Genomic DNA, 14803 nt, shown 5'->3' with positions numbered 1-14803 from the left:
ACACAGGTGTGAGTGTTGACAAGGACAAGGCTGGAGATCACTCTGTCATGCTGATTGAGTTTGAATAACAGACTGGAAGCTTCAAAAAGGAGGGTGGTGCTTGGAATCATTGTTCTTCCTCTGTCAACCATGGTTACCTGCAAGGAAACATGTGCCGTCAGCATTGCTTTGCATAAAAAGGGCTTACAGGCAAGGATATTGCTGCCAGTAAGATTGCACCTAAATCAACCCATTATCGAATCATAAAGAACTTGAAGGAGAGCGGTTCAATTGTTGTGAAGAAACCAAGGGAGTGGGCTCACTCACAATTTTGCCTAAGAACACAGCTTTGAATCAAGAATGGTACCAACACATCCTCCGAGAGCAACTTCTCCCAACCATCCAGGAACAGTTTGGTGACGAACAATGCCTTTTCCAGCATTATGGAGCACCTTGCCATAAGACAAAAGTGGAAGTTAATATTTGTGTCATTCTCAAAACTTTTGGCCACGACTGTACATTCCCTTCCTCGTGCATTAAAGTCATGTATCTAGTTTATAACCACAGACAGACCATGTGGAGGTAGAGCCTTAAACATCTGACCCCCGTCTATAAACCATGTTGATTATTATTATCACCTATAGCAACAGTAATGGCTCCGTAAAGCAGGTTGAGCTATAAGACTGGTGCAGTCTAGAACGGAGCTCTCCGACTCTGTTCCTGAGTTTTCACCCCAATCCCAGTTGGAACTAACCTGGTGCATCTTCTCAACCATCTAATTGTTAGAATCAGATGTGATTGTGGTTGTAGTGAAAACCTACAGGAGAGTAGTTCTTTAGGAACAGGGCTGGAGAGAACTGTTCTAAAGTGAAGTAGATATCTATAATATTTGCTACTTGGCCCTCCACACTGATCCATTTCCACTGTGGCCCCATACTCTCCACTCAGGTCAACATCTCATCATAATATTATCATGTCTGATGTTTCTTCATCCATCTAATAATCACCCTGATTTAAACCGTACACGCTATACTTCTGAAGTTCTTGAATGATTGGAATGTTAATGTGGTCTGTACTACAGTACTACCCTTTAGTAGTAGTTATGGTCTGTACTACAGTACTACCCTTTAGTTATAGTTATGGTCTGTACTACAGTACTACCCTTTAGTAATAGTTATGGTCTGAACTACTACCCTTTAGTAATAGTTATGGTCTGTACTACAGTACTACCCTTTAGTAGTAGTTATGGTCTGAACTACTACCCTTTAGTTATAGTTTTGGTCTGTACTACAGTACTACCCTTTAGTAATAGTTATGGTCTGAACTACTACCCTTTAGTTATAGTTTTGGTCTGTACTACAGTACTACCCTTTAGTAATAGTTATGGTCTGAACTACTACCCTTTAGTAATAGTTATGGTCTGTACTACAGTACTACCCTTTAGTAGTAGTTATTGTCTGTACTACAGTACTACCCTTTAGTTATGGTCTGTACTACAGTACTACCCTTTAGTTATGGTCTGTACTACAGTACTACCCTTTAGTTATGGTCTGTACTACAGTACTACGCTTTAGTAATAGTTATGGTCTGTACTACAGTACTACCCTTTAGTTATAGTTATGGTCTGTACTACAGTACTACCCTTTAGTAGTAGTTATGGTCTGTACTACAGTACTACCCTTTAGTTATGGTCTGTACTACAGTACTACCCTTTAGTAATAGTTATGGTCTGTACTACAGTACTACCCTTTAGTAGTAGTTATGGTCTGTACTACAGTACTACCCTTTAGTTATGGTCTGTACTACAGTACTACCCTTTAGTAATAGTTATGGTCTGTACTACAGTACTACCCTTTAGTTATAGTTATGGTCTGTACTACAGTACTACCCTTTAGTAATAGTTATGGTCTGTACTACTACCCTTTAGTAGTAGTTATGGTCTGTACTACAGTACTACCCTTTAGTTATGGTCTGTACTACAGTACTACCCTTTAGTTATAGTTATGGTCTGTACTACTATCCTTTAGTAGTAGTTATGGTCTGTTCTACAGTACTACCCTTTAGTAATAGTTATGGTCTGTACTACTACCCTTTAGTAATAGTTATGGTCTGTACTACACTACTACCCTTTAGTAATAGTTATGGTCTGTACTACAGTACTACCCTTTAGTAATAGTTATGGTCTGTACTACAGTACTACCCTTTAGTAGTAGTTATAGTCTGTACTACAGTACTACCCTTTAGTAATAGTTATGGTCTGTACTACAGTACTACCCTTTAGTTATAGTTATGGTCTGTACTACAGTACTACCCTTTAGTAATAGTTATGGTCTGTACTACTACCCTTTAGTAATAGTTATGGTCTGTACTACAGTACTACCCTTTAGTAGTAGTTATGGTCTGTACTACAGTACTACCCTTTAGTAATAGTTATGGTCTGTACTACAGTACTACCCTTTAGTAATAGTTATGGTCTGTACTACAGTACTACCCTTTAGTAATAGTTATGGTCTGTACTACAGTACTACCCTTTAGTAGTAGTTATGGTCTGTACTACAGTACTACCCTTTAGTTATAGTTATGGTCTGTACTACAGTACTACCCTTTAGTAATAGTTTTAGTAGTAGTTATGGTCTGTACTACAGTACTACCCTTTAGTTATAGTTATGGTCTGTACTACAGTACTACCCTTTAGTAATAGTTATGGTCTGTACTACTACCCTTTAGTAGTAGTTGTGGTCTGTACTACAGTACTACCCTTTAGTAATAGTTATGGTCTGTACTACTACCCTTTAGTAATAGTTATGGTCTGTACTACAGTACTACCCTTTAGTTATGGTCTGTACTACAGTACTACCCTTTAGTAGTAGTTGTGGTCTGTTCTACAGTACTACCCTTTAGTAATAGTTATGGTCTGTACTATAGTACTACCCTTTAGTAATAGTTATGGTCTGCACTACAGTACTACCCTTTAGTAGTAGTTATGGTCTGTACTACAGTACTACCCTCTAGTAATAGTTATGGTCTGTACTACTACCCTTTAGTAATAGTTATGGTCTGTACTACAGTACTACCCTTTAGTTATAGTTATGGTCTGTACTACATTACTACCCTTTAGTAATAGTTATGGTCTGTACTACAGTACTACCCTTTAGTAATAGTTATGGTCTGTACTACAGTACTACCCTTTAGTAATAGTTATGGTCTGTACTACAGTACTACCCTTTAGTTATGGTCTGTACTACAGTACTACCCTTTAGTAATAGTTATGGTCTGTACTACAGTACTACCCTTTAGTAATAGTTATGGTCTGTACTACAGTACTACCCTTTAGTAATAGTTATGGTCTGTACTACAGTACTACCCTTTAGTAATAGTTATGGTCTGTACTACAGTACTACCCTTTAGTAGTAGTTATGGTCTGTACTACAGTACTACCCCTTAGTAATAGTTATGGTCTGTACTACTACCCTTTAGTAATAGTTATGGTCTGTACTACAGTACTACCCTTTAGTAATAGTTATGGTCTGTACTACAGTACTACCCTTTAGTAATAGTTATGGTCTGTACTACAGTACTACCCTTTAGTAGTAGTTATGGTCTGTACTACAGTACTACCCTTTAGTAATAGTTATGGTCTGTACTACAGTACTACCCTTTAGTAGTAGTTATGGTCTGTACTCCCCTTTAGTTATAGTTATGGTCTGTACTACAGTACTACCCTTTAGTATTAGTTATGGTCTGTACTACAGTACTACCCTTTAGTAATAGTTATGGTCTGTACTACATTACTACCCTTTAGTAATAGTTATGGTCTGTACTACAGTACTACCCTTTAGTTATGGTCTGTACTACAGTACTACCCTTTAGTTATAGTTATGGTCTGTACTACAGTACTACCCTTTAGTAGTAGTTATGGTCTGTACTACAGTACTACCCTTTAGTAGTAGTTATGGTCTGTACTACAGTACTACCCTTTAGTAATAGTTATGGTCTGTACTACAGTACTACCCTTTAGTAATAGTTATGGTCTGTACTACAGTACTACCCTTTAGTAATAGTTATGGTCTGTACTACAGTACTACCCTTTAGTTATGGTCTGTACTACAGTACTACCCTTTAGTAGTAGTTATGGTCTGTACTACAGTACTACCCTTTAGTAATAGTTATGGTCTGTACTACAGTACTACCCTTTAGTAGTAGTTATGGTCTGTACTCCCCTTTAGTTATAGTTATGGTCTGTACTACAGTACTACCCTTTAGTTATAGTTATGGTCTGTACTACAGTACTACCCTTTAGTTATGGTCTGTACTACAGTACTACCCTTTAGTAGTAGTTATGGTCTGTACTACAGTACTACCCTTTAGTACTAGTTATGGTCTGTACTACAGTACTACCCTTTAGTAATAGTTATGGTACTACAGTACTACAGTACTACCCTTTAGTAATAGTTATGGTCTGTACTACCCTTTAGTAGTAGGTATGGTCTTTACTACAGTACTACCCTTTAGTAATAGTTATGGTCTGTACTACAGTACTACCCTTTAGTTATGGTCTGTACTACAGTACTACCCTTTAGTATTAGTTATGGTCTGTACTACAGTACTACCCTTTAGTAATAGTTATGGTCTGTACTACAGTACTACCCTTTAGTGGTAGTTATGGTCTGTACTACAGTACTACCCTTTAGTAATAGTTATGGTCTGTACTACAGTACTACCCTTTAGTAATAGTTATGGTCTGTACTACAGTACTACCCTTTAGTTATGGTCTGTACTACAGTACTACCCTTTAGTTATAGTTATGGTCTGTACTACAGTACTACCCTTTAGTAATAGTTATGGTCTGTACTACAGTACTACCCTTTAGTAATAGTTATGGTCTGTACTACAGTACTACCCTTTAGTAATAGTTATGGTCTGTACTACAGTACTACCCTTTAGTAATAGTTATGGTCTGTACTACTAACCTTTAGTAATAGTTATGGTCTGTACTACAGTACTACCCTTTAGTTATGGTCTGTACTACAGTACTACCCTTTAGTAGTAGTTATGGTCTGTACTACAGTACTACCCTTTAGTATTAGTTATGGTCTGTACTACAGTACTACCCTTTAGTTATAGTTATGGTCTGTACTACATTACTACCCTTTAGTAATAGTTATGGTCTGTACTACTAACCTTTAGTAATAGTTATGGTCTGTACTACAGTACTACCCTTTAGTTATGGTCTGTACTACAGTACTACCCTTTAGTAGTAGTTATGGTCTGTACTACAGTACTACCCTTTAGTAGTAGTTATGGTCTGTACTACCCTTTAGTATTAGTTATGGTCTGTACTACAGTACTACCCTTTAGTAGTAGTTATGGTCTGTACTACAGTACTACCCTTTGGTATTAGTTATGGTCTGTACTACAGTACTACCCTTTAGTAATAGTTATGGCCTGTACTACAGTACTACCCTTTAGTAATAGTTATGGTCTGTACTACATTACTACCCTTTAGTAATAGTTATGGTCTGTACTACAGTACTACCCTTTAGTTATGGTCTGTACTACAGTACTACCCTTTAGTAGTAGTTATGGTCTGTACTACAGTACTACCCTTTAGTAATAGTTATGGTCTGTACTACAGTACTACCCTTTAGTAGTAGTTATGGTCTGTACTCCCCTTTAGTTATAGTTATGGTCTGTACTACAGTACTACCCTTTAGTTATAGTTATGGTCTGTACTACAGTACTACCCTTTAGTAGTAGTTATGGTCTGTACTACAGTACTACCCTTTAGTACTAGTTATGGTCTGTACTACAGTACTACCCTTTAGTAATAGTTATGGTCTGTACTACAGTACTACCCTTTAGTAATAGTTATGGTCTGTACTACCCTTTAGTAGTAGGTATGGTCTGTACTACAGTACTACCCTTTAGTAATAGTTATGGTCTGTACTACAGTACTACCCTTTAGTTATGGTCTGTACTACAGTACTACCCTTTAGTATTAGTTATGGTCTGTACTACAGTACTACCCTTTAGTAATAGTTATGGTCTGTACTACAGTACTACCCTTTAGTGGTAGTTATGGTCTGTACTACAGTACTACCCTTTAGTAATAGTTATGGTCTGTACTACAGTACTACCCTTTAGTAATAGTTATGGTCTGTACTACAGTACTACCCTTTAGTTATGGTCTGTACTACAGTACTACCCTTTAGTTATAGTTATGGTCTGTACTACAGTACTACCCTTTAGTAATAGTTATGGTCTGTACTACAGTACTACCCTTTAGTAATAGTTATGGTCTGTACTACAGTACTACCCTTTAGTAATAGTTATGGTCTGTACTACAGTACTACCCTTTAGTAATAGTTATGGTCTGTACTACTAACCTTTAGTAATAGTTATGGTCTGTACTACAGTACTACCCTTTAGTTATGGTCTGTACTACAGTACTACCCTTTAGTAGTAGTTATGGTCTGTACTACAGTACTACCCTTTAGTATTAGTTATGGTCTGTACTACAGTACTACCCTTTAGTTATAGTTATGGTCTGTACTACATTACTACCCTTTAGTAATAGTTATGGTCTGTACTACTAACCTTTAGTAATAGTTATGGTCTGTACTACAGTACTACCCTTTAGTTATGGTCTGTACTACAGTACTACCCTTTAGTAGTAGTTATGGTCTGTACTACAGTACTACCCTTTAGTAATAGTTATGGTCTGTACTACAGTACTACCCTTTAGTTATGGTCTGTACTACAGTACTACCCTTTAGTATTAGTTATGGTCTGTACTACAGTACTACCCTTTAGTAATAGTTATGGTCTGTACTACAGTACTACCCTTTAGTGGTAGTTATGGTCTGTACTACAGTACTACCCTTTAGTAATAGTTATGGTCTGTACTACAGTACTACCCTTTAGTAATAGTTATGGTCTGTACTACAGTACTACCCTTTAGTAATAGTTATGGTCTGTACTACTAACCTTTAGTAATAGTTATGGTCTGTACTACAGTACTACCCTTTAGTTATGGTCTGTACTACAGTACTACCCTTTAGTAGTAGTTATGGTCTGTACTACAGTACTACCCTTTAGTAATAGTTATGGTCTGTACTACAGTACTACCCTTTAGTTATGGTCTGTACTACAGTACTACCCTTTAGTAGTAGTTATGGTCTGTACTACAGTACTACCCTTTAGTAATAGTTATGGTCTGTACTACAGTACTACCCTTTAGTAGTAGTTATGGTCTGTACTCCCCTTTAGTTATAGTTATGGTCTGTACTACAGTACTACCCTTTAGTTATAGTTATGGTCTGTACTACAGTACTACCCTTTAGTAGTAGTTATGGTCTGTACTACAGTACTACCCTTTAGTACTAGTTATGGTCTGTACTACAGTACTACCCTTTAGTAATAGTTATGGTCTGTACTACAGTACTACCCTTTAGTAATAGTTATGGTCTGTACTACCCTTTAGTAGTAGGTATGGTCTGTACTACAGTACTACCCTTTAGTAATAGTTATGGTCTGTACTACAGTACTACCCTTTAGTTATGGTCTGTACTACAGTACTACCCTTTAGTATTAGTTATGGTCTGTACTACAGTACTACCCTTTAGTAATAGTTATGGTCTGTACTACAGTACTACCCTTTAGTGGTAGTTATGGTCTGTACTACAGTACTACCCTTTAGTAATAGTTATGGTCTGTACTACAGTACTACCCTTTAGTAATAGTTATGGTCTGTACTACAGTACTACCCTTTAGTTATGGTCTGTACTACAGTACTACCCTTTAGTTATAGTTATGGTCTGTACTACAGTACTACCCTTTAGTAATAGTTATGGTCTGTACTACAGTACTACCCTTTAGTAATAGTTATGGTCTGTACTACAGTACTACCCTTTAGTAATAGTTATGGTCTGTACTACAGTACTACCCTTTAGTAATAGTTATGGTCTGTACTACTAACCTTTAGTAATAGTTATGGTCTGTACTACAGTACTACCCTTTAGTTATGGTCTGTACTACAGTACTACCCTTTAGTAGTAGTTATGGTCTGTACTACAGTACTACCCTTTAGTATTAGTTATGGTCTGTACTACAGTACTACCCTTTAGTTATAGTTATGGTCTGTACTACATTACTACCCTTTAGTAATAGTTATGGTCTGTACTACTAACCTTTAGTAATAGTTATGGTCTGTACTACAGTACTACCCTTTAGTTATGGTCTGTACTACAGTACTACCCTTTAGTAGTAGTTATGGTCTGTACTACAGTACTACCCTTTAGTAATAGTTATGGTCTGTACTACAGTACTACCCTTTAGTTATGGTCTGTACTACAGTACTACCCTTTAGTATTAGTTATGGTCTGTACTACAGTACTACCCTTTAGTAATAGTTATGGTCTGTACTACAGTACTACCCTTTAGTGGTAGTTATGGTCTGTACTACAGTACTACCCTTTAGTAATAGTTATGGTCTGTACTACAGTACTACCCTTTAGTAATAGTTATGGTCTGTACTACAGTACTACCCTTTAGTAATAGTTATGGTCTGTACTACTAACCTTTAGTAATAGTTATGGTCTGTACTACAGTACTACCCTTTAGTTATGGTCTGTACTACAGTACTACCCTTTAGTAGTAGTTATGGTCTGTACTACAGTACTACCCTTTAGTATTAGTTATGGTCTGTACTACAGTACTACCCTTTAGTTATAGTTATGGTCTGTACTACATTACTACCCTTTAGTAATAGTTATGGTCTGTACTACTAACCTTTAGTAATAGTTATGGTCTGTACTACAGTACTACCCTTTAGTTATGGTCTGTACTACAGTACTACCCTTTAGTAGTAGTTATGGTCTGTACTACAGTACTACCCTTTAGTAGTAGTTATGGTCTGTACTACCCTTTAGTATTAGTTATGGTCTGTACTACAGTACTACCCTTTAGTAGTAGTTGTGGTCTGTACTACAGTACTACCCTTTAGTATTAGTTATGGTCTGTACTACAGTACTACCCTTTAGTAATAGTTATGGCCTGTACTACAGTACTACCCTTTAGTAATAGTTATGGTCTGTACTACATTACTACCCTTTAGTAATAGTTATGGTCTGTACTACAGTACTACCCTTTAGTTATGGTCTGTACTACAGTACTACCCTTTAGTAGTAGTTATGGTCTGTACTACAGTACTACCCTTTAGTAGTAGTTATGTTCTGTACTACAGTACTACCCTTTAGTAATAGTTATGGTCTGTACTACAGTACTACCCTTTAGTAATAGTTATGGTCTGTACTACAGTACTACCCTTTAGTAATAGTTTTGGTCTGTACTACAGTACTACCCTTTAGTAATAGTTATGGTCTGTACTACAGTACTACCCTTTAGTTATGGTCTGTACTACAGTACTACCCTTTAGTAGTAGTTATGGTCTGTACTACAGTACTACCCTTTAGTTGTAGTTATGGTCTGTACTCCCCTTTAGTTATAGTTATGGTCTGTACTACAGTACTACCCTTTAGTTATAGTTATGGTCTGTACTACAGTACTACCCTTTAGTTATGGTCTGTACTACAGTACTACCCTTTAGTAGCAGTTATGGTCTGTACTACAGTACTACCCTTTAGTAGTAGTTATGGTCTGTACTACAGTACTACCCTTTAGTAGTAGTTATGGTCTGTACTACAGTACTACCCTTTAGTTGTAGTTATGGTCTGTACTCCCCTTTAGTTATAGTTATGGTCTGTACTACAGTACTACCCTTTAGTAGTAGTTATGGTCTGTACTACAGTACTACCCTTTAGTAATAGTTATGGTCTGTACTACTACCCTTTAGTAATAGTTATGGTCTGTACTACAGTACTACCCTTTAGTAGTAGTTATGGTCTGTACTACAGTACTACCCTTTAGTAATAGTTATGGTCTGTACTACAGTACTACCCTTTAGTAATAGTTATGGTCTGTACTACAGTACTACCCTTTAGTACTAGTTATGGTCTGTACTACAGTACTACCCTTTAGTAGTAGTTATGGTCTGTACTACAGTACTACCCTTTAGTTATAGTTATGGTCTGTACTACAGTACTACCCTTTAGTAATAGTTATGGTCTGTACTACTACCCTTTAGTAGTAGTTGTGGTCTGTACTACAGTACTACCCTTTAGTTATAGTTATGGTCTGTACTACAGTACTACCCTTTAGTAATAGTTATGGTCTGTACTACTACCCTTTAGTAGTAGTTGTGGTCTGTACTACAGTACTACCCTTTAGTAATAGTTATGGTCTGTACTACTACCCTTTAGTAATAGTTATGGTCTGTACTACAGTACTACCCTTTAGTTATGGTCTGTACTACAGTACTACCCTTTAGTAGTAGTTGTGGTCTGTTCTACAGTACTACCCTTTAGTAATAGTTATGGTCTGTACTATAGTACTACCCTTTAGTAATAGTTATGGTCTGCACTACAGTACTACCCTTTAGTAGTAGTTATGGTCTGTACTACAGTACTACCCTCTAGTAATAGTTATGGTCTGTACTACTACCCTTTAGTAATAGTTATGGTCTGTACTACAGTACTACCCTTTAGTTATAGTTATGGTCTGTACTACATTACTACCCTTTAGTAATAGTTATGGTCTGTACTACAGTACTACCCTTTAGTAATAGTTATGGTCTGTACTACAGTACTACCCTTTAGTAATAGTTATGGTCTGTACTACAGTACTACCCTTTAGTTATGGTCTGTACTACAGTACTACCCTTTAGTAATAGTTATGGTCTGTACTACAGTACTACCCTTTAGTAATAGTTATGGTCTGTACTACAGTACTACCCTTTAGTAATAGTTATGGTCTGTACTACAGTACTACCCTTTAGTAATAGTTATGGTCTGTACTACAGTACTACCCTTTAGTAGTAGTTATGGTCTGTACTACAGTACTACCCTTTAGTAATAGTTATGGTCTGTACTACTACCCTTTAGTAATAGTTATGGTCTGTACTACAGTACTACCCTTTAGTAATAGTTATGGTCTGTACTACAGTACTACCCTTTAGTAATAGTTATGGTCTGTACTACAGTACTACCCTTTAGTAGTAGTTATGGTCTGTACTACAGTACTACCCTTTAGTAATAGTTATGGTCTGTACTACAGTACTACCCTTTAGTAGTAGTTATGGTCCGTACTCCCCTTTAGTTATAGTTATGGTCTGTACTACAGTACTACCCTTTAGTATTAGTTATGGTCTGTACTACAGTACTACCCTTTAGTAATAGTTATGGTCTGTACTACATTACTACCCTTTAGTAATAGTTATGGTCTGTACTACAGTACTACCCTTTAGTTATGGTCTGTACTACAGTACTACCCTTTAGTTATAGTTATGGTCTGTACTACAGTACTACCCTTTAGTAGTAGTTATGGTCTGTACTACAGTACTACCCTTTAGTAGTAGTTATGGTCTGTACTACAGTACTACCCTTTAGTAATAGTTATGGTCTGTACTACAGTACTACCCTTTAGTAATAGTTATGGTCTGTACTACAGTACTACCCTTTAGTAATAGTTATGGTCTGTACTACAGTACTACCCTTTAGTTATGGTCTGTACTACAGTACTACCCTTTAGTAGTAGTTATGGTCTGTACTACAGTACTACCCTTTAGTAATAGTTATGGTCTGTACTACAGTACTACCCTTTAGTAGTAGTTATGGTCTGTACTCCCCTTTTAGTTATAGTTATGGTCTGTACTACAGTACTACCCTTTAGTTATAGTTATGGTCTGTACTACAGTACTACCCTTTAGTTATGGTCTGTACTACAGTACTACCCTTTAGTAGTAGTTATGGTCTGTACTACAGTACTACCCTTTAGTACTAGTTATGGTCTGTACTACAGTACTACCCTTTAGTAATAGTTATGGTCTGTACTACAGTACTACCCTTTAGTAATAGTTATGGTCTGTACTACCCTTTAGTAGTAGGTATGGTCTGTACTACAGTACTACCCTTTAGTAATAGTTATGGTCTGTACTACAGTACTACCCTTTAGTTATGGTCTGTACTACAGTACTACCCTTTAGTATTAGTTATGGTCTGTACTACAGTACTACCCTTTAGTAATAGTTATGGTCTGTACTACAGTACTACCCTTTAGTGGTAGTTATGGTCTGTACTACAGTACTACCCTTTAGTAATAGTTATGGTCTGTACTACAGTACTACCCTTTAGTAATAGTTATGGTCTGTACTACAGTACTACCCTTTAGTTATGGTCTGTACTACAGTACTACCCTTTAGTTATAGTTATGGTCTGTACTACAGTACTACCCTTTAGTAATAGTTATGGTCTGTACTACAGTACTACCCTTTAGTAATAGTTATGGTCTGTACTACAGTACTACCCTTTAGTAATAGTTATGGTCTGTACTACAGTACTACCCTTTAGTAATAGTTATGGTCTGTACTACTAACCTTTAGTAATAGTTATGGTCTGTACTACAGTACTACCCTTTAGTTATGGTCTGTACTACAGTACTACCCTTTAGTAGTAGTTATGGTCTGTACTACAGTACTACCCTTTAGTATTAGTTATGGTCTGTACTACAGTACTACCCTTTAGTTATAGTTATGGTCTGTACTACATTACTACCCTTTAGTAATAGTTATGGTCTGTACTACTAACCTTTAGTAATAGTTATGGTCTGTACTACAGTACTACCCTTTAGTTATGGTCTGTACTACAGTACTACCCTTTAGTAGTAGTTATGGTCTGTACTACAGTACTACCCTTTAGTAGTAGTTATGGTCTGTACTACCCTTTAGTATTAGTTATGGTCTGTACTACAGTACTACCCTTTAGTAGTAGTTATGGTCTGTACTACAGTACTACCCTTTAGTAATAGTTATGGCCTGTACTACAGTACTACCCTTTAGTAATAGTTATGGTCTGTACTACATTACTACCCTTTAGTAATAGTTATGGTCTGTACTACAGTACTACCCTTTAGTTATGGTCTGTACTACAGTACTACCCTTTAGTAGTAGTTATGGTCTGTACTACAGTACTACCCTTTAGTAGTAGTTATGTTCTGTACTACAGTACTACCCTTTAGTAATAGTTATGGTCTGTACTACAGTACTACCCTTTAGTAATAGTTATGGTCTGTACTACAGTACTACCCTTTAGTAATAGTTTTGGTCTGTACTACAGTACTACCCTTTAGTAATAGTTATGGTCTGTACTACAGTACTACCCTTTAGTTATGGTCTGTACTACAGTACTACCCTTTAGTAGTAGTTATGGTCTGTACTACAGTACTACCCTTTAGTTGTAGTTATGGTCTGTACTCCCCTTTAGTTATAGTTATGGTCTGTACTACAGTACTACCCTTTAGTTATAGTTATGGTCTGTACTACAGTACTACCCTTTAGTTATGGTCTGTACTACAGTACTACCCTTTAGTAGCAGTTATGGTCTGTACTACAGTACTACCCTTTAGTAGTAGTTATGGTCTGTACTACAGTACTACCCTTTAGTAGTAGTTATGGTCTGTACTACAGTACTACCCTTTAGTTGTAGTTATGGTCTGTACTCCCCTTTAGTTATAGTTATGGTCTGTACTACAGTACTACCCTTTAGTAGTAGTTATGGTCTGTACTACAGTACTACCCTTTAGTAATAGTTATGGTCTGTACTACTACCCTTTAGTAATAGTTATGGTCTGTACTACAGTACTACCCTTTAGTAGTAGTTATGGTCTGTACTACAGTACTACCCTTTAGTAATAGTTATGGTCTGTACTACAGTACTACCCTTTAGTAATAGTTATGGTCTGTACTACAGTACTACCCTTTAGTACTAGTTATGGTCTGTACTACAGTACTACCCTTTAGTAGTAGTTATGGTCTGTACTACAGTACTACCCTTTAGTTATAGTTATGGTCTGTACTACAGTACTACCCTTTAGTAATAGTTATGGTCTGTACTACTACCCTTTAGTAGTAGTTGTGGTCTGTACTACAGTACTACCCTTTAGTTATAGTTATGGTCTGTACTACAGTACTACCCTTTAGTAATAGTTATGGTCTGTACTACTACCCTTTAGTAGTAGTTGTGGTCTGTACTACAGTACTACCCTTTAGTAATAGTTATGGTCTGTACTACTACCCTTTAGTAATAGTTATGGTCTGTACTACAGTACTACCCTTTAGTTATGGTCTGTACTACAGTACTACCCTTTAGTAGTAGTTGTGGTCTGTTCTACAGTACTACCCTTTAGTAATAGTTATGGTCTGTACTATAGTACTACCCTTTAGTAATAGTTATGGTCTGCACTACAGTACTACCCTTTAGTAGTAGTTATGGTCTGTACTACAGTACTACCCTCTAGTAATAGTTATGGTCTGTACTACTACCCTTTAGTAATAGTTATGGTCTGTACTACAGTACTACCCTTTAGTTATAGTTATGGTCTGTACTACATTACTACCCTTTAGTAATAGTTATGGTCTGTACTACAGTACTACCCTTTAGTAATAGTTATGGTCTGTACTACAGTACTACCCTTTAGTAATAGTTATGGTCTGTACTACAGTACTACCCTTTAGTTATGGTCTGTACTACAGTACTACCCTTTAGTAATAGTTATGGTCTGTACTACAGTACTACCCTTTAGTAATAGTTATGGTCTGTACTACAGTACTACCCTTTAGTAATAGTTATGGTCTGTACTACAGTACTACCCTTTAGTAATAGTTATGGTCTGTACTACAGTACTACCCTTTAGTAGTAGTTATGGTCTGTAC

The 14803-nt window shown here is 36.7% G+C and overlaps 1 protein-coding gene across 1 annotated transcript in view; it reads left to right on the top strand.

Annotated features, from left to right (window-relative positions):
* Positions 1 to 14803, top strand: part of LOC139393337 (serine/threonine-protein kinase WNK1-like) — a 212444-nt gene that overhangs the window by 184358 nt on the left and 13283 nt on the right. The window lies entirely within an intron of this gene.

The sequence above is a fragment of the Oncorhynchus clarkii genome, chromosome 33 (genome assembly GCF_045791955.1).
Source record: "Oncorhynchus clarkii lewisi isolate Uvic-CL-2024 chromosome 33, UVic_Ocla_1.0, whole genome shotgun sequence".
Lineage (NCBI taxonomy): Eukaryota > Metazoa > Chordata > Actinopteri > Salmoniformes > Salmonidae > Oncorhynchus > Oncorhynchus clarkii.
The sequence above is the reverse complement of the archived record's forward strand: the minus strand, read 5'-3'. Positions and strand labels throughout refer to the sequence as shown.